Raw genomic sequence first — 23,866 nt, 5'->3', positions numbered from 1 at the left:
CTGGCAAAAAAATCCAATTGAGTGATTAAACAGCTCTTCATTTTCTGGCTTTATTTTTATGATAACAAATTTGTTCTCTGAAAAGTGTCCACAAAGCCAAGTATCTGATTAACATCTTTGTAGGGATGGTTTTTCACCTATTACTAAATTAAACTTGCTTCATTGGAAAGGCAGCAAGATGCATCCTCATTTCAATATCTACGGAAATAATACAGGTTGACACCATGAAACATTAACGCCACTGCATCTTTGCTGTTTTCTCATGTGGAAGTCTGTTTAATGTGAAAACAAGGTGATATCTAATTAGCACACAGGTAAGGAATTAAGAAAATCTTTATTTAAGGGTGAAGATGTTTCTCACAAAATCGTTGCCCCAATGCATCATTGAAATCCAAGCTGGAAAGATGATTTTAATATATTACTTGAACATTTTATATTGCTCTTCTGGTGATAATGTAGTTTGTTTTTGTCAATTACCATTTTAATAATCGGGTAAAGAAAATTAAGTGGATTTTTGAAAGAAAACAATATTGTCAATATACTATTAAAACAAATTAAAATGGTAAAAGTTATTGTACTTTAAGTAAAAATAAAAGAGCAAAAATATCAATCCCAGTTTTGGATTACTTTAATTAACAAAAAAAAAATGCATATAGCAGAGGATAGTTTCAATCTGCCTACCTCTGGGTTATGGACCCAGCATGCTCCCATTACAGTACTCTGCTGCACATGTAAGTGCAAGAGATCCTGAAGCACTCACTCATCATGGGAAAGTACCAATGTGTTTCTTCATTGGTTGATGGAAGAAACATCTTACAAAAACTCTCCACATTATTGACTTTTTAAAATGTTTCTAGGAATCGTTCTAGATGAATGCTTATTAGCCTTTGTCAGTATGGACTTTTGCAAAGTGTTGCTGTGGTGCAATCAGTTACTGTGTAAGGCTATTAACCAAAAGGTTGGTGGTTCAATCCCACCCAGGGACGTAATTGACCTCGTTATCAGATTTTGGTGATCTTTATGTAGACAAGTCAAAATTTCGAAAACCCCTGTTATGGTGTAGGGTACCTGGCCTTCTCTGATGTAATCAGAGTTAGATTTGATTCAGTGATTTTATAAAAACAGCTAGGAAGCACAATTTAGCAGTGGGTTGCAGAGAAAAAGAAATATGCTGGCAAAAAAATCCAATTGAGTGATTAAATAGCTCTTCATTTTCTGGCTTTATTTTTATGCTAACAAATTTGTTCTCTGAAAAGTGTCCACAAAGCCAAGTATCTGATTAACATCTTTGTAGGGATGGTTTTTCACCTATTACTAAATTAAACTTGCTTCATTGGAAAGGCAACAAGATGCATCCTCATTTCAATATCTACTGAAATAATACAGGTTGACACCAGGAAACATTAACGCCACTGCATCCTTGCTGCTTTCTCATGTGGAAGTCTGTTTAATGTGAAAACAAGGTGATATCTAATTAGCACACATGTAAGGAATTAAGAAAATCTTTATTTAAGGGTGAAGATGTTTCTCACAAAATCGTTGCCCCAATGCATCATTTAAATTCAAGCTGGAAAGATGATTTTAATATATCATTTGTACATTTTGTATTGCTCTTCTGGTGACAATGTAGTTTGTTTTTGTCAATTACCATTTTAATAATCGGGTAAAGAAAATTAATTGGATTTTTGAAAGAAAACAATACTGTCAATATACTATTAAAACAAATTAAAATGGTAAAAGTTATTGTACTTTAAGTAAAAATAAAAGAGCAAAAATATCAATCCCAGTTTTGGATTACTTTAATTAACAAAAAAAAATGCATATAGCAGAGGATAGTTTCAATCTGCCTACCTCTGGGTTATGGACCCAGCATGCTTCCATTACAGTACTCTGCTGCACATGTAAGTGCAAGAGATCCTGAAGCACTCACTCATCATGGGAAAGTACCAATGTGTTTCTTCATTGGTTGATGGAAGAAACATCTTACAAAAACTCTCCACATTATTGACTTTTTAAAATGTTTCTAGGAATCGTTCTAGATGAATGCTTATTAGCCTTTGTCAGTATGGACTTTCGCAAAGTGTTGCTGTGGCGCAATCAGTTACTGTGTAAGGCTATTAACCAAAAGGTTGGTGGTTCAATCCCACCCAGGGATGTAATTGACCTTGTTATCAGATTTTGGTGATCTTTATGTAGACAAGTCAAAATTTCAAACCCCCTCTTATGGTGTAGGGTACCTGGCCTTCTCTGATGTAATCAGAGTTAGATTTGATTCAGTGATTTTATAAAAACAGCTAGGAAGCACAATTTAGCAGTGGGTTGCTGAGAAAAAGAAATATGCTGGCAAAAAAATCCAATTGAGTGATTAAACAGCTCTTCATTTTCTGGCTTTATTTTTATGCTAACAAATTTGTTCTCTGAAAAGTGTCCACAAAGCCAAGTTTCTGATTAACACCTTTGTTGGGATGGTTTTTCACCTATTACTAAATTAAACTTGCTTCATTGGAAAGGCAGCAAGATGCATCCTCATTTGAATATCTACTGAAATAATACAGGTTGACACCAGGAAACATTAACGCCACTGCATCCTTGCTGCTTTCTCATGTGGAAGTCTGTTTAATGTGAAAACAAGGTGATATCTAATTAGCACACAGGTAAGGAATTAAGAAAATCTTTATTTAAGGGTGAAGATGTTTCTCACAAAATCGTTGCCCCAATGCATCATTGAAATTCAAGCTGGAAAGATGATTTTAATATATCACTTGTACATTTTGTATTGCTCTTCTGGTGACAATGTAGTTTGTTTTTGTCAATTACCATTTTAATAATCGGGTAAAGAAAATTAAGTGGATTTTTGAAAGAAAACAATACTGTCAATATACTATTAAAACAAATGAAAATGGTAAAAGTTATTGTACTTTAAGTAAAAATAAAAGAGCAAAAATATCAATCCCAGTTTTGGATTACTTTAATTAACAAAAAAAAACAACACATATAGCAGAGGATAGTTTCAATCTGCCTACCTCTGGGCTATGGACCCAGCATGCTTCCATTACAGTACTCTGCTGCACATGTAATTGCAAGAGATCCTGAAGTACTCACTCATCATGGGAAAGTACCAATGTGTTTCTTCATTGGTTGATGGAAGAAACATCTTACAAAAACTCTCCAGATTATTGACTATTTAAAGTTTTTCTAGGAAACGTTCTAGATGAATGCTTATTAGCCTTTGTCAGTACGTACTTTTGCAAAGTGTCGCTGTGGCGCAATCAGTTAGTGTGTACGGCTATTAACCAAAAGGTTGGTGGTTCAATCCCACCCAGGGATGTATTTGACCTTGTTATCAGATTTTGGTGATCTTTAAGTAGACAAGTCAAAATTTCAAAAACCCCTGTTATGGTGTAGGGTACCTGGCCTTCTCTGATGTAATCAGAGTTAGATTTGATTCAGTGATTTTATAAAAACAGCTAGGAAGCACAATTTAGCAGCGGTTTGCAGAGAAAAAGAAATATGCTTGCAAAAAAATCCAATTGAGTGATTAAACAGCTCTTCATTTTCTGGCTTTATTTTTATGCTAACAAATTTGTTCTCTGAAAAGTGTCCACAAAGCCAAGTATCTGATTAACATCTTTGTAGGGATGGTTTTTCACCTATTGCTAAATTAAACTTGCTTTATTGGAAAGGCAGCAAGATGCATCCTCATTTCAATATCTACTGAAATAATACAGGTTGACACCAGGAAACATTAACGCCACTGCATCCTTGCTGCTTTCTCATGTGGAAGTCTGTTTAATGTGAAAACAAGGTGATATCTAATTAGCACACAGGTAAGGAATTAAGAAAATCTTTATTTAAGGGTGAAGATGTTTCTCACAAAATCGTTGCCCCAATGCATCATTGAAATTCAAGCTGGAAAGATGATTTTAATATATCACTTGTACATTTTGTATTGCTCTTCTGGTGACAATGTAGTTTGTTTTTGTCAATTACCATTTTAATAATAGGGTAAAGAAAATTAAGTGGATTTTTGAAAGAAAACAATACTGTCAATGTACTATTAAAACAAATTAAAATGGTAAAAGTTATTGTACTTTAAGTAAAAATAAAAGAGCAAAAATATCAATCCCAGTTTTGGATTACTTTAATTAACAAAAAAAAAATGCATATAGCAGAGGATAGTTTCAATCTGCCTACCTCTGGGTTAAGGGGCCCAGCATGCTTCCATTGCAGTACTCTGCTGCACATGTAAGTGCAAGAGATTCTGAAGCACTCACTCATCATGGGAAAGTACCAATGTGTTTCTTCATTGGTTGATGGAAGAAACATCTTACAAAAACTCTCCAGATTATTGACTTTTTAAAGTTTTCTAGGAAAACGTTCTAGATGAATGCTTATTAGCCTTTGTCAGTATGTATTTTTGCAAAGTGTCTCTGTGGTGCAATCGGTTAGTGTGTTTGGTTATTAACCAAAGGGTTGGTGGTTCAATCCCACCCAGGGATGTTATTGACCTTGTCATCAGATTTTGGTGATCTTTAAGTAGACAAGTCAAAATTTCAAACCCGCTCTTATGGTGTAGGGTACCTGGCCTACTCTGATGTAATCAGAGTTAGATTTGATTAAGTGATTTTATCAAAAAACAGCTAGGAAGCACAATTTAGCAGTGGTTTGCAGAGAAAATGAAATATGCTGGCAGAAAAATCCAATTGAGTGATTAAACAGCTCTTCATTTTCTGGCTTTATTTTTATGCTAACTAATTTATTCTCTGAAAAGTGTCCACAAAGCCAAGTATCGGATTAACATCTTTGTAGGGATGGTTTTTCACCTATTACTAAATTAAACTTGCTTCATTGGAAAGGCAGCAAGATGCATCCTCATTTCAATATCTACTGAAATAATACAGGTTGACAACAGGAAACATTAACGCCACTGCATCCTTGCTGCTTTCTCATGTGGAAGTCTGTTTAATGTGAAAACAAGGTGATATCTAATTAGCACACAGGTAAGGAATTAAGAAAATCTTTATTTAAGGGTAAGATGTTTCTCACAAAATCGTTGCCCCAATGCATCATTGAAATTCAAGCTGGAAAGATGATTTTAATATATCACTTGTACATTTTGTATTGCTCTTCTGGTGACAATGTAGTTTGTTTTTGTCAATTACCATTTTAATAATCGGGTAAAGAAAATTAAGTGGATTTTTGAAAGAAAACAATACTGTCTATATACTATTAAAACAAATTAAAAAGGTAAAAGTTATTGTACTTTAAGTAAAATAAAAAGAGCAAAAATATCAATCCCAGTTTTGGATTACTTTAATTAACAAAAAAAAAAATGCATATAGCAGAGGATAATTTCAATCTGCCTACCTCTGGGTTATGGACCCAGCATGCTTCCATTAGAGTACTCTGCTGCACATGTAAGTGCAAGAGATCCTGAAGCACTCACTCATCATGGGAAAGTACCAATGTGTTTCTTCATTGGTTGATGGAAGAAACATCTTACAAAAACTCTCCAGATTATTGACTATTTAAAGTTTTTCTAGGAAACGTTCTAGATGAATGCTTATTAGCCTTTGTCAGTATGTACTTTCACAAAGTGTCGCTGTAGCGCAATCAGTTAGTGTGTACGGCTATTAACCAAAAAGTTGGTGGTTCAATCCCACCCAGGGACGTAATTGACCTTGTGATCAGATTTTGGTGATATTTAAGTAGACAAGTCAAAATTTCAAACCCTCTCTTATGGTGTAGGGTACCTGGCCTACTCTGATGTAATCAGTTAGATTTGATTAAGTGATTTTATAAAAAAAACAGCTAGGAAGCACAATTTAGCAGTGGGTTGCAGAGAAAAAGAAATATGCTGGCAGAAAAATCCAATTGAGTGATTAAACAGCTCTTCATTTTCTGGCTTTATTTTTATGCTAACAAATTTGTTCTCTGAAAAGAGTCCACAAAGCCAAGTATCTGATTAACACCTTTGTAGGGATGGTTTTTCACCTATTACTAAATTAAACATGCTTCATTGGAAAGGCAGCAAGATGCATCCTCATTTCAATATCTACTGAAATAATACAGGTTGACACCAGGAAACATTAACGCCACTGCATCCTTGCTGCTTTCTCATGTGGAAGTCTGTTTAATGTGAAAACAAGGTGATATCTAATTAGCACACAGGTAAGGAATTAAGAAAATCTTTATTTAAGGGTGAAGAGGTTTCTCACAAAATCGTTGCCCCAATGCATCATTGAAATTCAAGCTGGAAAGATGATTTTAATATATCACTTGTACATTTTGTACAGCTCTTCTGGTGACAATGTAGTTTGTTTTTGTCAATTACCATTTGAATAATAGGGTAAAGAAAATTAAGTGGATTTTTGAAAGAAAACAATACTGTCAATATACTATTAAAACAAATTAAAATAATAAAAGTTATTGTACTTTAAGTAAAAATAAAAGAGCAAAAATATCAATCCCAGTTTTGGATTACTTTAATTAACAAAAAAAAAATGCATATAGCAGAGGATAGTTTCAATCTGCCTACCTCTGGGTTATGGGCCCAGCATGCTTCCATTGCAGTACTCTGCTGCACATGTAAGTGCAAGAGATCCTGAAGCACTCACTCATCATGGGAAAGTACCAATGTGTTTCTTCATTGGTTGATGGAAGAAACATCTTACAAAAACTCTCCAGATTATTGACTTTTTAAAGTTTTTCTAGGAAACGTTCTAGATGAATGCTTATTAGCCTTTGTCAGTATATGCTTTTGCAATGTGTCTCTGTGGCGCAATCAGTTAGCGTGTTCAGTTATTAACCAAAAGGTTGGTGGTTCAATCCTACCCAGGGACGTAATTTACCTTGTTATCAGATTTTGGTGATCTTTAAGTAGACAAGTCAAAATTTCAAACCCCCTCTTATGGTGTAAGGTACCTGGCCTTCTCTGATGTAATCAGAGTTAGATTTGATTAAGTGATTTTATAAAAGAACAGCTAGGAAGCACAACTTAGCAGTGGGTTGCAGAGAAAAAGAAATACGCTTGCAGAAAAATCCAATTGAGTGATTAAACAGCTCTTCATTTTCTGGCTTTATTTTTATGCTAACAAATTTGTTCTCTGAAAAGTGTCCACAAAGCCAAGTATCTGATTAACACCTTTGTAGGGATGGTTTTTCACCTATTACTAAATTAAACTTGCTTCATTGGAAAGGCAGCAAGTGATGTCATCCAAGCAGTGGGTCAAAGTTGGCTTCATCCCTCGTCTGCTTATGAAAAGAGAAAAGGGATATGCAGGGCATGGCGGCCTTTTGCGACGCTTGGATGACCCCTAGTTCGCAATAAACACCCCCACCCTCCTTCGGTGTGGGGCTCATGTTGGCCATGCCCCAGGCCCTAAAGCATTCAAGCTGATTTCTTGCAGCAGCTGGGTACTGTAACAGCTCCAGAGCTGCTCTGTAAGGCAAGTAAAAGGGTGTGGGCCCTGCAGCACTACCTGTAGTTTGCATTGTGCATTGGAAGGCACAAAGTAAGCAGACGGGAGGAGAAGTCAGGATAGTGCACAAGGTTATAGAAGGGATGGGCTCAAGAAAAGAGAAGTTGAAACAGACAGCATACTAGGCTGGAGAGAGACCTGAGACAAAGAGATCTGAATTATACGAGAGCCGTCCAGGGGAAACACAAATTATGCAGTCAAGTTTCCCACATTTGGGGAAATCGCAAGGGGCAGCACACCCAGAGTGCAATGGGTGAGCCTTGCCCTGGGAGAAGCACCTTCATGATCATAGTATCTCACCTGGCAGGTTAGTAGGAGTTGGGCTAGAGCTGGGGAGGGTCGCTGCTCGGGCACTACCTTTCAAGTGAAGGAGATCCAACTGAGGCAGCACAAGGGAACTCTCAAAAGAAGAACAAGGCTAGAGGAAGATCTGAGACAAAGAAATCTGACTTTTACCAGAGCTGACCAGAGGAAAGCACAAACACAGTCCACCACTACCACAAATAATGCAGTCGAGTTTCCCACATTTGGGGAAATCACAGGGGTCAGCATACCCAGAATGCAATGAATGAACCTCACCCTGGGAGAACAATCTTCATGACAATAGTATCTCCTATGCAAAATAAGTATGATTTGGGATAGGGCTGGGGAGGGCCGCTGCTCAGGCACATCTCTGTCAAGTAAAGGAGATTCAACTGAGGCAGCACAAGGGAACTCTCATCTGGGGACAACAACTGCAGGGAGAACACATATTTTCAGATGAACATGGGGTGGCAGAAGGCTGCCTAATACTGAAGCACCCCCAAACAACAAACCAAATGCAACAACTAGTGCAAGCATTCCTGGGGGATGGCCTGCAGCAGATGGATTTGAATATGGTGATGTCATCCAAGCAGTGGGTCAAAGTTGGCTTCAACCCTCGTCTGCATATGAAAAGAGAAAAGGAGCGTGCAGGGCATGGAGGCCTTTTGTGGTGCTTGGATGACCCCTAGTTCGCATTAAGCACACCCACCCTCCTTCGGTGTGGGGCTCATGTTGGCCATTCCCCAGCCCCTGAAGCATTCAAGCTGATTTCTTGCAGCAGCTGGGCACTGTAACAGCTCCAGAGCTGCTCTGTAAAGCAAGTAAAAGGGTGTGGGCCCTGCAGCACTACCCGTAGTTTGCATTGTGCATTGGGAGGCATAAAGTAAGCAGACGGGAGGAGAAGTCAGGATAGTGCACAAGGGTATAGAAGGGAGGGGCTCAAGAAAAAAGAAGTGGAACCAGACAGCAAACTAGGCTGGAGAGAGACCTGAGACAAAGAGATCTGAATTACATGAGAGCCGACCAGGGAAAACTCAAATTATGCAGTCAAGTTTCCCACATTTGGGGAAATCGCAGGGGCAGCACACCCAGAGTGCAATGGGTGAGCCTTGCCCTGGGAGAAGCAACTTCATGATCATAGTATCTCACCTGGCAACTAAGTAGGAGTTGGGCTAGAGCTGGGGAGGGTCGCTGCTCGGGCACCCCCCTGTCAAGTGAAGGAGATCCAACTGAGGCAGCACAAGGGAACTCTCGAAAGAAGAACAAGGCTAGAGGAAGATCTGAGACAAAGAAATCTGACTTTTACCAGAGCTGACCAGAGGAAAGCACAAACACAGTCCCCCACTACCACAAATAATGCAGTCGAGTTTCCCACATTTGGGGAAATCACAGGGGTCAGCATACCCAGAATGCAATGAATGAACCTAACCCTGGGAGAACAATCTTCATGACCATGGTATCTCCTATGCAAAATAAGTATGATTTGGGCTAGGGCTGGGGAGGGCCCTTGCTCAGGCACATCTCTGTCAAGTAAGTTGCATTTGATTTGTTGTTTGGGGGTGCTTCAGTATTAGGCAGCCTTCTGCCCTACCATGTTCATCTGAAAATATGTGTTCTCCCTGCAGTTGTTGTCCCCAGATGAGAGTTCCCTTGTGCTGCCTCAGTTGAATCTCCTTTTGGAGAAGACCTCAATAAGATTGTAGCTGATCTGGCTACTGCTAAAACAGCTTGCCTACCTAGTATGACTCCTACCACGCAGAAGGCTAAAAGTACTTTTCTTGGCCCTTTCATCCTCCAGGTAAAGCGTACCCAAGGTCAGGCATACCCAAAGCAAGCTCATGTTTCCAGACCTGCCAAGCCCAGACTGAAGCAATCCTGGGCTGCCCATCAGCCTGCTTCCAAAACGGACAAGCCTGCCGCATGACGGTGCAGGCCTCCCTCTGGGGGATCCCAGGGTGGGGGGCCCGACTTCTAGGTTTGGCAAAGAAAGGTATAATTCTAAGCTAGAGAATTCTGTTTGGAGCTCACCTTGTACTTTGTGAAGAAATAATCAGCATTGTGGCTGAGCAGATACATGTAGTGTGTGGCTGCAAACTGCATGGATCTGCTGCGTTGTAATGCTGATTCTTTTTTTTTGCAAAGTACCAATAGCTTCATATAATGTTCACAATTTTTATGCAGGATCAAATAGCTCAATAGGTAGGGTGTTTGATTAGAATTCAACAGGTTATAGGTTTGAATCCTGGGTATGGTAGTTTGAGATGTGTTATTTAATAAAGTATGTTGTTCTGACTGCCGGCATCCTATCACCTGGGATATCATACTAAATAAATGGAGTTGATCAAATTTTTTTTTTTTAACTAGGGACAATTTCCAGATACTTCTCTTTATAACTGAGATTGCCCCCTGGAACTTCACATCAGTTGACAACTATGCATGAGTGGGCAGTGCTTGCCCTGGATCTGTCCACCCATTTATGTGCCGCCATAAAATAAAGCATGACTAACAGTTATCCTGGGCGTACACTACACAATTATCTGTCAGGCTATCTATCCAGTCTGGATGGATGGAATGAAAATCTGGTAATGTATAGGAGCAAATGTCAATTAACCATTTGCTCCCAAACACTAGAAAAGTGGTCAAAAATGGTCATTACACAAATTGGTTAAACCCAAAATTTAACCAATTTGTTTAGGGGACCATTTTTGTCCATTTTTTAGTGTTTGAGAGTAAATCGTTGATGGTCATTTGCTCACATAGATAACCGGATTTCTATTCCAACCAGCCAGTGTTGGAGAGATGGTCTGCCAGATTACATAATGCATACCAGAGCCATAACTAGACTTTTTGGTGCCCTGTGACAGAGAATTATATGCCCTCCCCCCCATTTTTGCAATATGGACAAAAGGCGCATGCCTTGTGGGGAAGGGGCATAACAAGATTGATCTCAGAGAAAGCACATGAGATATGAAGATATATCTAGTATACTTGACACTCAATGGTTTGTGGTATTGCAGGGGTGCCCTCCTTAAATGCATATACAGTCACACATGGCATGTTTGTGTAAATGGCATATCAGCAGTCAGCACTAACTGGTGACGTGCCATTTGTACAAGTAAGCCATGTGTGACTAATATATAAACATACTTTATTAAATAACACCTCAAACTATCATACCCAGGATTCAAACCTATAACCTGTTAAATTCTAATCAAACACCCTACCCATTGAGCTACTTGATCCTGCATCTATTCTAACCTCCAAAAACAGATTCAGTTGCATTTTCCAGCGTGTTTTGTTTGCGCCTTTGCAAATGTCTTACATCGACAAACTTATTTAGTACTATTTTGCAAATAGGGTTACATTGTCGCAACATTGTGTTCCCTAATTGCTTGATTTTTTAAATGCAAAAATTGATAAAGACACCTGATAATTGCTCTGTGGAGTCTTCTTTTGTGTCTACTTCTTATCTACATTTAATTCCCTACCTATAATCAAGGCATTTTTAAATGCTGGGTGCTGCCAGGACGTGAGGCCTACCTAGTCTTTAGATCTGAATTTGAATCTACTTGTGAACTAACTTAATTTCCTACTTCTAAACTCATTCCTAAATTCACTACTTACATTAATCCTGTAGTTGGGCATTTTGAGCCTTCAATTGTGGGCATTGTTTTGTGTCCAGACCAGCAGCTGGTGGTGTGCATTTGCTGGAAAGGCATCGAAGACCTCCGATATGCTGCATCTCCTGATGTGTGTCTGCCTCAAGTGGCAGTCAGCAAATGCATGCTAGACACCCCATTCCAAGCTGATTGTGACATCACGGAACATGCATCATAGAACAGGCATGCTAGAACATGGGTCTTCAACCTGCGACCCTCCAGCTGCTGTGGAACTACATATCCCAGCATGCCCTGCCTCAGTTTTAGCATACCTTAATAGCAAAACTGTGGCAGGGCATGCTGGGATGTGTAGTTTCACAGCAGCTGGAGGGCCACAGGATGAAGACCCATGTGCTAGAACCAAACCGCAGGTACATTGAATGCTAGCAAGCTGAACGTTTAAATCCTTTTTGTTCCGCAGCATTCCAATGTGGAAGATTCCATGGAACCAGAGATTATTCCATTGAGAAGGACATGCTGCCTGGATGACTGCACTGTGCAAATTAAATCACGGAGCCAGTTGGCTTGTGGGTGGCTCTGGTTACTGGGTGGTTAGGTGGGCGGTGTGTCGGAGGTGGAGCACATGCAAATGAATGTGTATCATCCAGCTAGTGAGAGAGAAAACTCATGCAGGAGTGTGCCTGCTTGTCAGTGAGTTATGCACCTTGCCAGACGTCAAATCTACATGGAGCAACTGGAGGGGACAAGAGCAGGTTTGGAAAATATAGACAGAAGAGCATATATGCTGGCGCATTCTCCATGATTGTGTCAGCTTATGTTTTGGTGCACTGCACTTTCCTCCACTAAGTTTTAGCCATTTTGTTTAAACGCAAGTGTAGTTGCTTCTCGCTCTTTTGGCTGTGATATTGTATTGTGGTTGAAGAGTCTGCTGGAGGGATTGTTTTCTTCATTGGCGAGAGACTGAAGATATTCCAGGATGGAAGGCTTGGGAACACTATCCGTTTTTCAGTTGTGGAAGAGTTGAAAGACCGGATTGGACTACATTCTATAGTAAAGGGTATCTTTGTATTTATTAATCCTCCCTTTATATGTGTCTGTCTTTCAATAAAGCTTTGGGCTTGTGATTCCGTCACCCTCTTACACTCCACACCCATAGCCTTATTAACTATTGTATTGTTTAAATGTATAGTGCAGTTCATGATTTATAGTGTAGGCTGACCTGTGCTGTAGTTCTTGAACTGTACTATACCGACAGCATTTGTATTGTGTTTTGGCTGTGCTGCAACACAGTACTTATGTGTGTAATGTTTATGTATGTTTTATGGCTTCTTTATGTCAATAAAGACTGCTTTTTCAATCCAATATCTGAAAACAATCAATGTTTATCTTTGATGGCAATAGAAGTGGTATGATATTTGCTGCTTTTGAAAGGCAATATCTGATATGTCCCCTATCTGGGAACCATATATTAAATGGCTTTTCAGAAAAGGGAGATGGGAGAAGAGCTTTCAGTACTTGTAGGACCGATGCACATTTCCTATTCTAGCCTCCAAAAACAGATTCAGTTGCATTTTCCAGCGTGTTTTGGATGCGCCTTTGCAAATGTCTTACATCGACAAACTTATTTAGTACTATTTTGCAAATAGGGTTACATTGTTGCAACATTGTGTTCCCTAATTGCTTGATTTTTTAAATGCAACAATTGATAAAAACACCTGATAACTGCTCTGCGGAGTCTTATTTTGTGTCTACTTCTTATCTACATTTAATTCCGTACCTCTAATCAAGGCATTTTTAAATGCTGGCGGCTGCCAGGACGTGAGGCCTACCTAGACTTTAGATCTGAATTTGAATGTACTTGTGAACTAACTTAATTTCCTACTTCTAAATTCATTCCTAAATTCACTACTTACATGAATCCTGTAGTTGGGCATTTTGGGACTTCGATTGTGGGCATTGTTTTGTGTCCAGACCAGCAGCAGGTGGTGTGCATTTGCTGGAAAGGCATCGAAGACCTCCGATATGCTGCATCTCCTGATGTGTGTCTCCCTCAAGTGGCTGTCAGCAAATGCCTGCTAGACACCCCATTCCAAGCTGATTGTGACATCATGGAACATGCATCATAGAACAGGCATGCTAAAACATGGGTCTTCAACCTGCGACCCTCCAGCTGCTGTGGAACTATACATCCCAGCATGCCCTGCCTCAGTTTTAGCATACCTTAATAGCAAAACTGTGGCAAGCTTTCTAAAGGAGCTATATCAATCAAAGTGCAATCTGTGTGGAGTTTACACTTGCTTGCTCATAGAGTAATTGTTTTAATTATTGTTTTATGGTAATATGAAATTTATTGGCTAATGAATTTGCCTTACTGTCTATATAAGATTGATTTTTAATCAGTAATTTTAATAAACTAGATAAATTGTATCAAAGAAGCAGTCGGTTATCATATTGTGCGCCTTCACTCATATTTTTTTTTAGGTACACATTTGATGTTTAGTAGATTTCCAGGTCCATTTTGTGTAGGCAGCCTACTTTGGGTTGTTCTCTATGTTAAGAGGCTACAGTTGGGAAAAACTTAGCGCCAGACACACACATTCTTTTTTCGTGTTGCGCTGTCAGCAAATGCCTGCTAGACACCCCATTCCAAGCTGATTGTGACATCACGGAACATGCATCATAGAACAGGCATGCTAAAACATGGGTCTTCAACCTGCGACCCTCCAACTGCTGTGGAACTACACATCCCAGCATGCCCTGCCTTAGTTTTAGCATACCTTATAGCAAAACTGTGGCAGGGCATGCTGGGATGTGTAGTTTCACAGCAGCTGGAGGGCCACAGGATGAAGACCCATGTGCTAGAGCCAAGCCGCAGGTACATTGAATGCTAGCAAGCTGAATATTTAAATCCTTTTTGTTCCGCAGCATTCCAATGCGGAAGATTCCATGGAACCAGAGATCCTTCCATTGAGAAGGACATGCTGCCTGGATGACTACACTGTGCAAATTAAATCACGGAGCCAGTTGGTTTGTGGGTGGCTCTGGTGACTGGGTGGTTGGGTGGGTGGTGTGTCGGAGGTGGAGCACATGCAAATGATTGTGTATCATCCAGCTAGTGAGAGTGAAAACTCATGCAGGAGTGTGCCTGCTTGTCAGTGGGTTATGCACCTTGCCAGACGTTAAATCTACATAGAGCAGCTGGAGGGGACAAGAGCATGTTTGCAAAATATAGATAGAAGAGCATATATGCTGGCGCATTCTCCATGATTGTGTCAGCTTATGTTTTGGTGCACTGCACTTTCCTCCACTAAGTTTTAGCCATTTTTGTTAAGCTCAAGTGTAGTTGCTTCTCGGCCTTTTGGCTGTGATCTTGTATTGTGGTTGAAGGGTCTGCTGGAGGGAGGGATTGCTTTCTTCATTGGCGAAAGACCAAAGATATTCCAGGATGGAAGGCTTGGGAACACTATCCGTTTTTCAATTGTGGAAGAGTTGAAAGACCGGATTGAACTACATTCTATAGTAAAGGATGTCTTTCTATGTATTAATCCTCCCCTTATATGTGTCAGTCTTTCAATAAAGCTTCGGGCTTGTGATTCCCTCACCCTCTTACACTCCACACCCATAGCCTTATTAACTGTTGTATTATTGTACAGTTTAAATGTATAGTGCAGTTCATGATTTATAGTGTAGGCTGGCCTGTGCTGTAGTTCTTGAACTGTACTATACCGTCAGCATTTCTATTGTGTTTTGGCTGTGCCGCAACGCGGTACTTATGTGTGTAATGTTTATGTATGTTTTTTTGCTTCTTTATGTGCATCGGTCCTACAAGTACTGAAAGCTCTTCTCCCATCTCCCTTTTCTGAAAAGCCATTTAATATATGGTTCCCAGATAGGGGACATATCAGATATTGGATTTCAAAAGCATCAAATATCATACCACTTTTATTGCCATCAAAGATAAACATTGATTGTTTTCAGATATTGGCTTGAAAAAGCAGTCTTTATTGACATAAAAAAAAACATACATAAACATTGCACACATAAATACAGTGTTGCAGCACAGCCAAAACACAATACAAATGCTGACGGTATAGTACAGTTCAAGAACTACAGCACAGGCCAGTCTACACTATAAATCATGAACTGCACTATACATTTAAACTATACAATAATACAACAGTTAATAAGGCTATGGGTGTGGAGTGTAAGAGGGTCAGGGATTCACAAAACCGAAGCTTTATTGTAACACAGACACATATAAGGGGAGGGTCAATAAATAGAAAGATATCCTTTACTATAGAATGTAGTCCAATCCGACCTCTGTGCTCTTCCACAACTGAAAAACAGATAGTGTTCCCAAGCCTTCCATCCTGGAATATCTTTGGTCTTTCGCCAATGAAGAAAACAATCCCTCCCTCCAGCAGACCCTTCAACCACGATACAAGATCACAGCCAAAAGGCCGAGAAGAAACTACACTTGAGCTTAACAAAAATGGCTAAAACTTAGTGGAGGAAAGTGCAGTGCACCAAAACATAAGCTGACACAATCATGGAGAATGCGCCAGCATATATGCTCTTCTATCTATATTTTGCAAACCTGCTCTTGTCCCCTCCAGCTGCTCTATGTAGATTTAACGTCTGGCAAGGTGCATAACCCACTGACAAGCAGGCACACTCCTGCATGAGTTTTCTCTCTCACTAGCTGGATGATACACAATCATTTGCATGCGCTCCACTTCCGACACACCACCCACCCAACCACCCAGTCACCAGAGCCACCCACAAGCCAACTGGCTCCGTGATTTAATTTGCACAGTGTAGTCATCCAGGCAGCATGTCCTTCTCAATGGAAGGATCTCTGGTTCCATGGAATCTTCCGCATTGGAATGCTGCGGAACAAAAAGGATTTAAATATTCAGCTTGCTAGCATTCAATGTACCTGCGGCTTGGCTCTAGCACATGGGTCTTCATCCTGTGGCCCTCCAGCTGCTGTGAAACTACACATCCCAGCATGCCCTGCCACAGTTTTGCTATTAAGGTATGCTAAAACTGAGGCAGGGCATGCTGGGATGTATAGTTCCACAGCAGTTGGAGGGTCGCAGGTTGAAGACCCATGTTTTAGCATGCCTGTTCTATGATGCATGTTCCATGATGTCACAATCAGCTTGGAATGGGGTGTCTAGCAGGCATTTGCTGACAGCCACTTGAGGGAGACACACATCAGGAGATGCAGCATATCGGAGGTCTTCGATGCCTTTCCAGCAAATGCACACCACCTGCTGCTGGTCTGGACACAAAACAATGCCCACAATCGAAGTCCCAAAATGCCCAACTACAGGATTCATGTAAGTAGTGAATTTAGGAATGAATTTAGAAGTAGGAAATTAAGTTAGTTCACAAGTACATTCAAATTCAGATCTAAAGACTAAACACAAAACACAAAATAAGACTCCACAGAGCAATTATCAGGTGTCTTTATCAATTGTTGCATTTAAAAAATCAAGCAATTAGGGAACACAATGTTGCGACAATGTAACCCTATTTGCAAAATAGTACTAAATAAGTTTGTCGATGTAAGACATTTGCAAAGGCGCAAACAAAACACGCTGGAAAATGCAACTGAATCTGTTTTTGGAGGTTAGAAAAGATGTAGGATCAAGTAGCTCCATGGGTAGGGTGTTTGATTAAAATTCAACAGGTTATAGGTTTGAATCCTGGGTATGATAGTTTGAGGTGTTATTTAATAAAGCATGTTTATATATTAGTCACACATGGCTTACTTGTACAAATGGCATGTCACCAGTTAGTGCTGACTGCTGATATGCCATTTGCACTAAAACAAATGAAAATGGTAAAAGTTATTGTACTTTAAGTAAAAATAAAAGAGCAAAAATATCAATCCCAGTTTTGGATTACTTGAATTAACAAAAAAAAATGCATTTAGCAGAGGATAGTTTCAATCTGCTTACCTCTGGGCTATGGACCCAGCATGCTTCCATTACAGTACTCTGCTGCACATGTAATTGCAAGAGATCCTGAAGCACTCACTCATCATGGGAAAGTACCAATGTGTTTCTTCATTGGTTGATGGAAGAAACATCTTACAAAAACTCTCCAGATTATTGACTATTTAAAGTTTTTCTAGGAAACGTTCTAGATGAATGCTTATTAGCCTTTGTCAGTATGTACTTTTGCAAAGTGTCGCTGTGGCGCAATCAGTTAGTGTGTACGGCTATTAACCAAAAGGTTGGTGGTTCAATCCCACCCAGGGATGTAATTGACCTTGTTATCAGATTTTGGTGATCTTTAAGTAGACAAGTCAAAATTTCAAAAACCCCTGTTATGGTGTAGGGTACCTGGCCTTCTCTGATGTAATCAGAGTTAGATTTTATTCAGTGATTTTATAAAAACAGCTAGGAAGCACAATTTAGCAGTGGTTTGCAGAGAAAAAGAAATATGCTGGCAAAAAAATCCAATTGAGTGATTAAACAGCTCTTCATTTTCTGGCTTTATTTTTATGCTAACAAATTTGTTCTTTGAAAAGTGTCCACAAAGCCAAGTATCTGATTAACATCTTTGTAGGGATGGTTTTTCACCTATTACTAAATTAAACTTGCTTCATTGGAAAGGCAGCAAGATGCATCCTCATTTCAATATCTACTGAAATAATACAGGTTGACACCAGGAAACATTAACGCCACTGCATCCTTGCTGCTTTCTCATGTGGAAGTCTGTTTAATGTGAAAACAAGGTGATATCTAATTAGCACACAGGTAAGGAATTAAGAAAATCTTTATTTAAGGGTGAAGATGTTTCTCACAAAATCGTTGCCCCAATGCATCATTGAAATTCAAGCTGGAAAGATGATTTTAATATATCACTTGTACATTTTGTATTGCTCTTCTGGTGACAATGTAGTTTGTTTTTGTCAATTACCATTTTAATAATAGGGTAAAGAAAATTAAGTGGATTTTTGAAAGAAAACAATACTGTCAATATACTATTAAAACAAATTAAAATGGTAAAAGTTATTGTACTTTAAGTAAAAATAAAAGAGCAAAAATATCAATCCCAGTTTTGGATTACTTTAATTAACAAAAAAAAAATGCATATAGCAGAGGATAGTTTCAATCTGCCTACCTCTGGGTTAAGGGGCCCAGCATGCTTCAATTGCAGTACTCTGCTGCACATGTAAGTGCAAGAGATCCTGAAGCACTCACTCATCATGGGAAAGTACCAATGCGTTTCTTCATTGGTTGATGGAAGAAACATCTTACAAAAACTCTCCAGATTATTGACTTTTTAAAGTTTTCTAGGAAACGTTCTAGATGAATGCTTATTAGCCTTTGTCAGTATGTACTTTTGCAAAGTGTCTCTGTGGTGCAATCGGTTAGTGTGTTTGGTTATTAACCAAAGGGTTGGTAGTTCAATCCCACCCAGGGATGTTATTGACCTTGTCATCAGATTTTGGTGATCTTTAAGTAGACAAGTCAAAATTTCAAACCCCCTCTTATGGTGTAGGGTACCTGGCCTACTCTGATGTAATCAGAGTTAGATTTGATTAAGTGATTTTATCAAAAAACAGCTAGGAAGCACAATTTAGCAGTGGGTTGCAGAGAAAATGAAATATGCTGGCAGAAAAATCCAATTGAGTGATTAAACAGCTCTTCATTTTCTGGCTTTATTTTTATGCTAACTAATTTGTTCTCTGAAAAGTGTCCACAAAGCCAAGTATCGGATTAACATCTTTGTAGGGATGGTTTTTCACCTATTACTAAATTAAACTTGCTTCATTGGAAAGGCAGCAAGATGCATCCTCATTTCAATATCTACTGAAATAATACAGGTTGACACCAGGAAACATTAACGCCACTGCATCCTTGCTGCTTTCTCATGTGGAAGTCTGTTTAATGTGAAAACAAGGTGATATCTAATTAGCACACAGGTAAGGAATTAAGAAAATCTTTATTTAAGGGTAAGATGTTTCTCACAAAATCGTTGCCCCAATGCATCATTGAAATTCAAGCTGGAAAGATGATTTTAATATATCACTTGTACATTTTGTATTGCTCTTCTGGTGACAATGTAGTTTGTTTTTGTCAATTACCATTTTAATAATCGGGTAAAGAAAATTAAGTGGATTTTTGAAAGAAAACAATACTGTCTATATACTATTAAAACAAATTAAAAAGGTAAAAGTTATTGTACTTTAAGTAAAATAAAAAGAGCAAAAATATCAATCCCAGTTTTGGATTACTTTAATTAACAAAAAAAAATGCATATAGCAGAGGATAATTTCAATCTGCCTACCTCTGGGTTATGGACCCAGCATGCTTCCATTACAGTACTCTGCTGCACATGTAAGTGCAAGAGATCCTGAAGCACTCACTCATCATGGGAAAGTACCAATGTGTTTCTTCATTGGTTGATGGAAGAAACATCTTACAAAAACTCTCCAGATTATTGACTATTTAAAGTTTTTCTAGGAAACGTTCTAGATGAATGCTTATTAGCCTTTGTCAGTATGTACTTTTGCAAAGTGTCGCTGTAGCGCAATCAGTTAGTGTGTACGGCTATTAACCAAAAAGTTGGTGGTTCAATCCCACCCAGGGACGTAATTGACCTTGTGATCAGATTTTGGTGATATTTAAGTAGACAAGTCAAAATTTCAAACCCTCTCTTATGGTGTAGGGTACCTGGCCTACTCTGATGTAATCAGAGTTAGATTTGATTAAGTGATTTTATAAAAAAAACAGCTAGGAAGCACAATTTAGCAGTGGGTTGCAGAGAAAAAGAAATATGCTGGCAGAAAAATCCAATTGAGTGATTAAACAGCTCTTCATTTTCTGACTTTATTTTTATGCTAACAAATTTGTTCTCTGAAAAGAGTCCACAAAGACAAGTATCTGATTAACACCTTTGTAGGGATGGTTTTTCACCTATTACTAAATTAAAAATGCTTCATTGGAAAGGCAGCAAGATGCATCCTCATTTCAAGATCTACTGAAATAATACAGGTTGACACCAGGAAACATTAACGCCACTGCATCCTTGCTGCTTTCTCATGTGGAAGTCTGTTTAATGTGAAAACAAGGTGATATCTAATTAGCACACAGGTAAGGAATTAAGAAATTCTTTATTTAATGGTAAGATGTTTCTCACAAAATCGTTGCCCCAATGCATCATTGAAATTCAAGCTGGAAAGATGATTTTAATATATCACTTGTACATTTTGTATTGCTCTTCTGGTGACAATGTAGTTTGTTTTTGTCAATTACCATTTTAATAATCGGGTAAAGAAAATTAAGTGGATTTTTGAAAGAAAACAATACTGTCTATATACTATTAAAACAAATTAAAAAGGTAAAAGTTATTGTACTTTAAGTAAAATAAAAAGAGCAAAAATATCAATCCCAGTTTTGGATTACTTTAATTAACAAAAAAAAATGCATATAGCAGAGGATAATTTCAATCTGCCTACCTCTGGGTTATGGACCCAGCATGCTTCCATTACAGTACTCTGCTGCACATGTAAGTGCAAGAGATCCTGAAGCACTCACTCATCATGGGAAAGTACCAATGTGTTTCTTCATTGGTTGATGGAAGAAACATCTTACAAAAACTCTCCAGATTATTGACTATTTAAAGTTTTTCTAGGAAACGTTCTAGATGAATGCTTATTAGCCTTTGTCAGTATGTACTTTTGCAAAGTGTCGCTGTAGCGCAATCAGTTAGTGTGTACGGCTATTAACCAAAAAGTTGGTGGTTCAATCCCACCCAGGGACGTAATTGACCTTGTGATCAGATTTTGGTGATATTTAAGTAGACAAGTCAAAATTTCAAACCCTCTCTTATGGTGTAGGGTACCTGGCCTACTCTGATGTAATCAGAGTTAGATTTGATTAAGTGATTTTATAAAAAAAACAGCTAGGAAGCACAATTTAGCAGTGGGTTGCAGAGAAAAAGAAATATGCTGGCAGAAAAATCCAATTGAGTGATTAAACAGCTCTTCATTTTCTGGCTTTATTTTTATGCTAACAAATTTGTTCTCTGAAAAGAGTCCACAAAGCCAAGTATCTGATTAACACCTTTGTAGGGATGGTTTTTCACCTATTACTAAATTAAACATGCTTCATTGGAAAGGCAGCAAGATGCATCCTCATTTCAATATCTACTGAAATAATACAGGTTGACACCAGGAAACATTAACGCCACTGCATCCTTGCTGCTTTCTCATGTGGAAGTCTGTTTAATGTGAAAACAAGGTGATATCTAATTAGCACACAGGTAAGGAATTAAGAAAATCTTTATTTAAGGGTGAAGAGGTTTCTCACAAAATCGTTGCCCCAATGCATCATTGAAATTCAAGCTGGAAAGATGATTTTAATATATCACTTGTACATTTTGTATTGCTCTTCTGGTGACAATGTAGTTTGTTTTTGTCAATTACCATTTGAATAATAGGGTAAAGAAAATTAAGTGGATTTTTGAAAGAAAACAATACTGTCAATATACTATTAAAACAAATTAAAATAATAAAAGTTATTGTACTTTAAGTAAAAATAAAAGAGCAAAAATATCAATCCCAGTTTTGGATTACTTTAATTAACAAAAAAAAATGCATATAGCAGAGGATAGTTTCAATCTGCCTACCTCTGGGTTATGGGCCCAGCATGCTTCCATTGCAGTACTCTGCTGCACATGTAAGTGCAAGAGATCCTGAAGCACTCATTCATCATGGGAAAGTACCAATGTGTTTCTTCATTGGTTGATGGAAGAAACATCTTACAAAAACTCTCCAGATTATTGACTTTTTAAAGTTTTTCTAGGAAACGTTCTAGATGAATGCTTATTAGCCTTTGTCAGTATATACTTTTGCAATGTGTCTCTGTGGCGCAATCAGTTAGCGTGTTCGGTTATTAACCAAAAGGTTGGTGGTTCAATCCTACCCAGGGACGTAATTTACCTTGTTATCAGATTTTGGTGATCTTTAAGTAGACAAGTCAAAATTTCAAACCCCCTCTTATGGTGTAGGGTACCTGGCCTTCTCTGATGTAATCAGAGTTAGATTTGATTAAGTGATTTTATAAAAGAACAGCTAGGAAGCACAACTTAGCAGTGGGTTGCAGAGAAAAAGAAATACGCTTGCAGAAAAATCCAATTGAGTGATTAAACAGCTCTTCATTTTCTGGCTTTATTTTTATGCTAACAAATTTGTTCTCTGAAAAGTGTCCACAAAGCCAAGTATCTGATTAACACCTTTGTAGGGATGGTTTTTCACCTATTACTAAATTAAACTTGCTTCATTGGAAAGGCAGCAAGTGATGTCATCCAAGCAGTGGGTCAAAGTTGGCTTCAACCCTCGTCTGCTTATGAAAAGAGAAAAGGGATATGCAGGGCATGGCGGCCTTTTGCGACGCTTGGATGACCCCTAGTTCGCATTAAACACCCCCACCCTCCTTCGGTGTGGGGCTCATGTTGGCCATGCCCCAGCCCCTGAAGCATTCAAGCTGATTTCTTGCAGCAGCTGGGTACTGTAACAGCTCCAGAGCTGCTCTGTAAGGCAAGTAAAAGGGTGTGGGCCCTGCAGCACTACCTGTAGTTTGCATTGTGCATTGGAAGGCACAAAGTAAGCAGACGGGAGGAGAAGTCAGGATAGTTCACAAGGTTATAGAAGGGAGGGGCTCAAGAAAAGAGAAGTGGAAACAGACAGCATACTAGGCTGGAGAGAGACCTGAGACAAAGAGATCTGAATTATACGAGAGCCGTCCAGGGGAAACACAAATTATGCAGTCAAGTTTCCCACATTTGGGGAAATCGCAAGGGACAGCACTCCCAGAGTGCAATGGGTGAGCCTTGCCCTGGGAGAAGCACCTTCATGATCATAGTATCTCACCTGGCAGGTTAGTAGGAGTTGGGTTAGAGCTGGGGAGGGTCGCTGCTCGGGCACTACCTTTCAAGTGAAGGAGATCCAACTGAGGCAGCACAAGGGAACTCTCAAAAGAAGAACAAGGCTAGAGGAAGATCTGAGACAAAGAAATCTGACTTTTACCAGAGCTGACCAGAGGAAAGCACAAACACAGTCCACCACTACCACAAATAATGCAGTCGAGTTTCCCACATTTGGGGAAATCACAGGGGTCAGCATACCCAGAATGCAATGAATGAACCTCACCCTGGGAGAACAATCTTCATGACAATAGTATCTCCTATGCAAAATAAGTATGATTTGGGATAGGGCTGGGGAGGGCCGCTGCTCAGGCACATCTCTGTCAAGTAAAGGAGATTCAACTGAGGCAGCACAAGGGAACTCTCATCTGGGGACAACAACTGCAGGGAGAACACATATTTTCAGATGAACATGGGGTGGCAGAAGGCTGCCTAATACTGAAGCACCCCCAAACAACAAACCAAATGCAACAACTAGTGCAAGCATTCCTGGGGGATGGCCTGCAGCAGATG

At 39.1% G+C, this 23,866-nt stretch overlaps 6 non-coding genes across 6 annotated transcripts; all 6 read right to left on the bottom strand.

The window, feature by feature from the left end:
- Positions 1–7,632: 7,632 nt before the first annotated feature.
- Positions 7,633–7,796, bottom strand: LOC134999906 (U1 spliceosomal RNA). The gene has a single exon (XR_010201972.1). It is a non-coding gene; the product is annotated as a U1 spliceosomal RNA (small nuclear RNA).
- A 151-nt stretch (positions 7,797–7,947) lies between these two features.
- Positions 7,948–8,111, bottom strand: LOC134999733 (U1 spliceosomal RNA). The gene has a single exon (XR_010201808.1). It is a non-coding gene; the product is annotated as a U1 spliceosomal RNA (small nuclear RNA).
- Positions 8,112–8,785: 674 nt separating this feature from the next.
- On the bottom strand, positions 8,786–8,948 carry LOC134999428 (U1 spliceosomal RNA). The gene has a single exon (XR_010201527.1). It is a non-coding gene; the product is annotated as a U1 spliceosomal RNA (small nuclear RNA).
- Positions 8,949–9,100: 152 nt separating this feature from the next.
- Positions 9,101–9,264, bottom strand: LOC134999654 (U1 spliceosomal RNA). The gene has a single exon (XR_010201732.1). It is a non-coding gene; the product is annotated as a U1 spliceosomal RNA (small nuclear RNA).
- Positions 9,265–23,151: 13,887 nt separating this feature from the next.
- On the bottom strand, positions 23,152–23,315 carry LOC134999982 (U1 spliceosomal RNA). Its single transcript, XR_010202043.1, has one exon. It is a non-coding gene; the product is annotated as a U1 spliceosomal RNA (small nuclear RNA).
- A 151-nt stretch (positions 23,316–23,466) lies between these two features.
- On the bottom strand, positions 23,467–23,630 carry LOC134999731 (U1 spliceosomal RNA). The gene has a single exon (XR_010201806.1). It is a non-coding gene; the product is annotated as a U1 spliceosomal RNA (small nuclear RNA).
- Positions 23,631–23,866: the final 236 nt, after the last annotated feature.

Source organism: Pseudophryne corroboree, unplaced genomic scaffold (genome assembly GCF_028390025.1).
Source record: "Pseudophryne corroboree isolate aPseCor3 unplaced genomic scaffold, aPseCor3.hap2 scaffold_150, whole genome shotgun sequence".
NCBI lineage: Eukaryota > Metazoa > Chordata > Amphibia > Anura > Myobatrachidae > Pseudophryne > Pseudophryne corroboree.
Note: the sequence above shows the minus strand (reverse complement) of the source record. Positions and strands in the feature narration are given on the sequence as shown.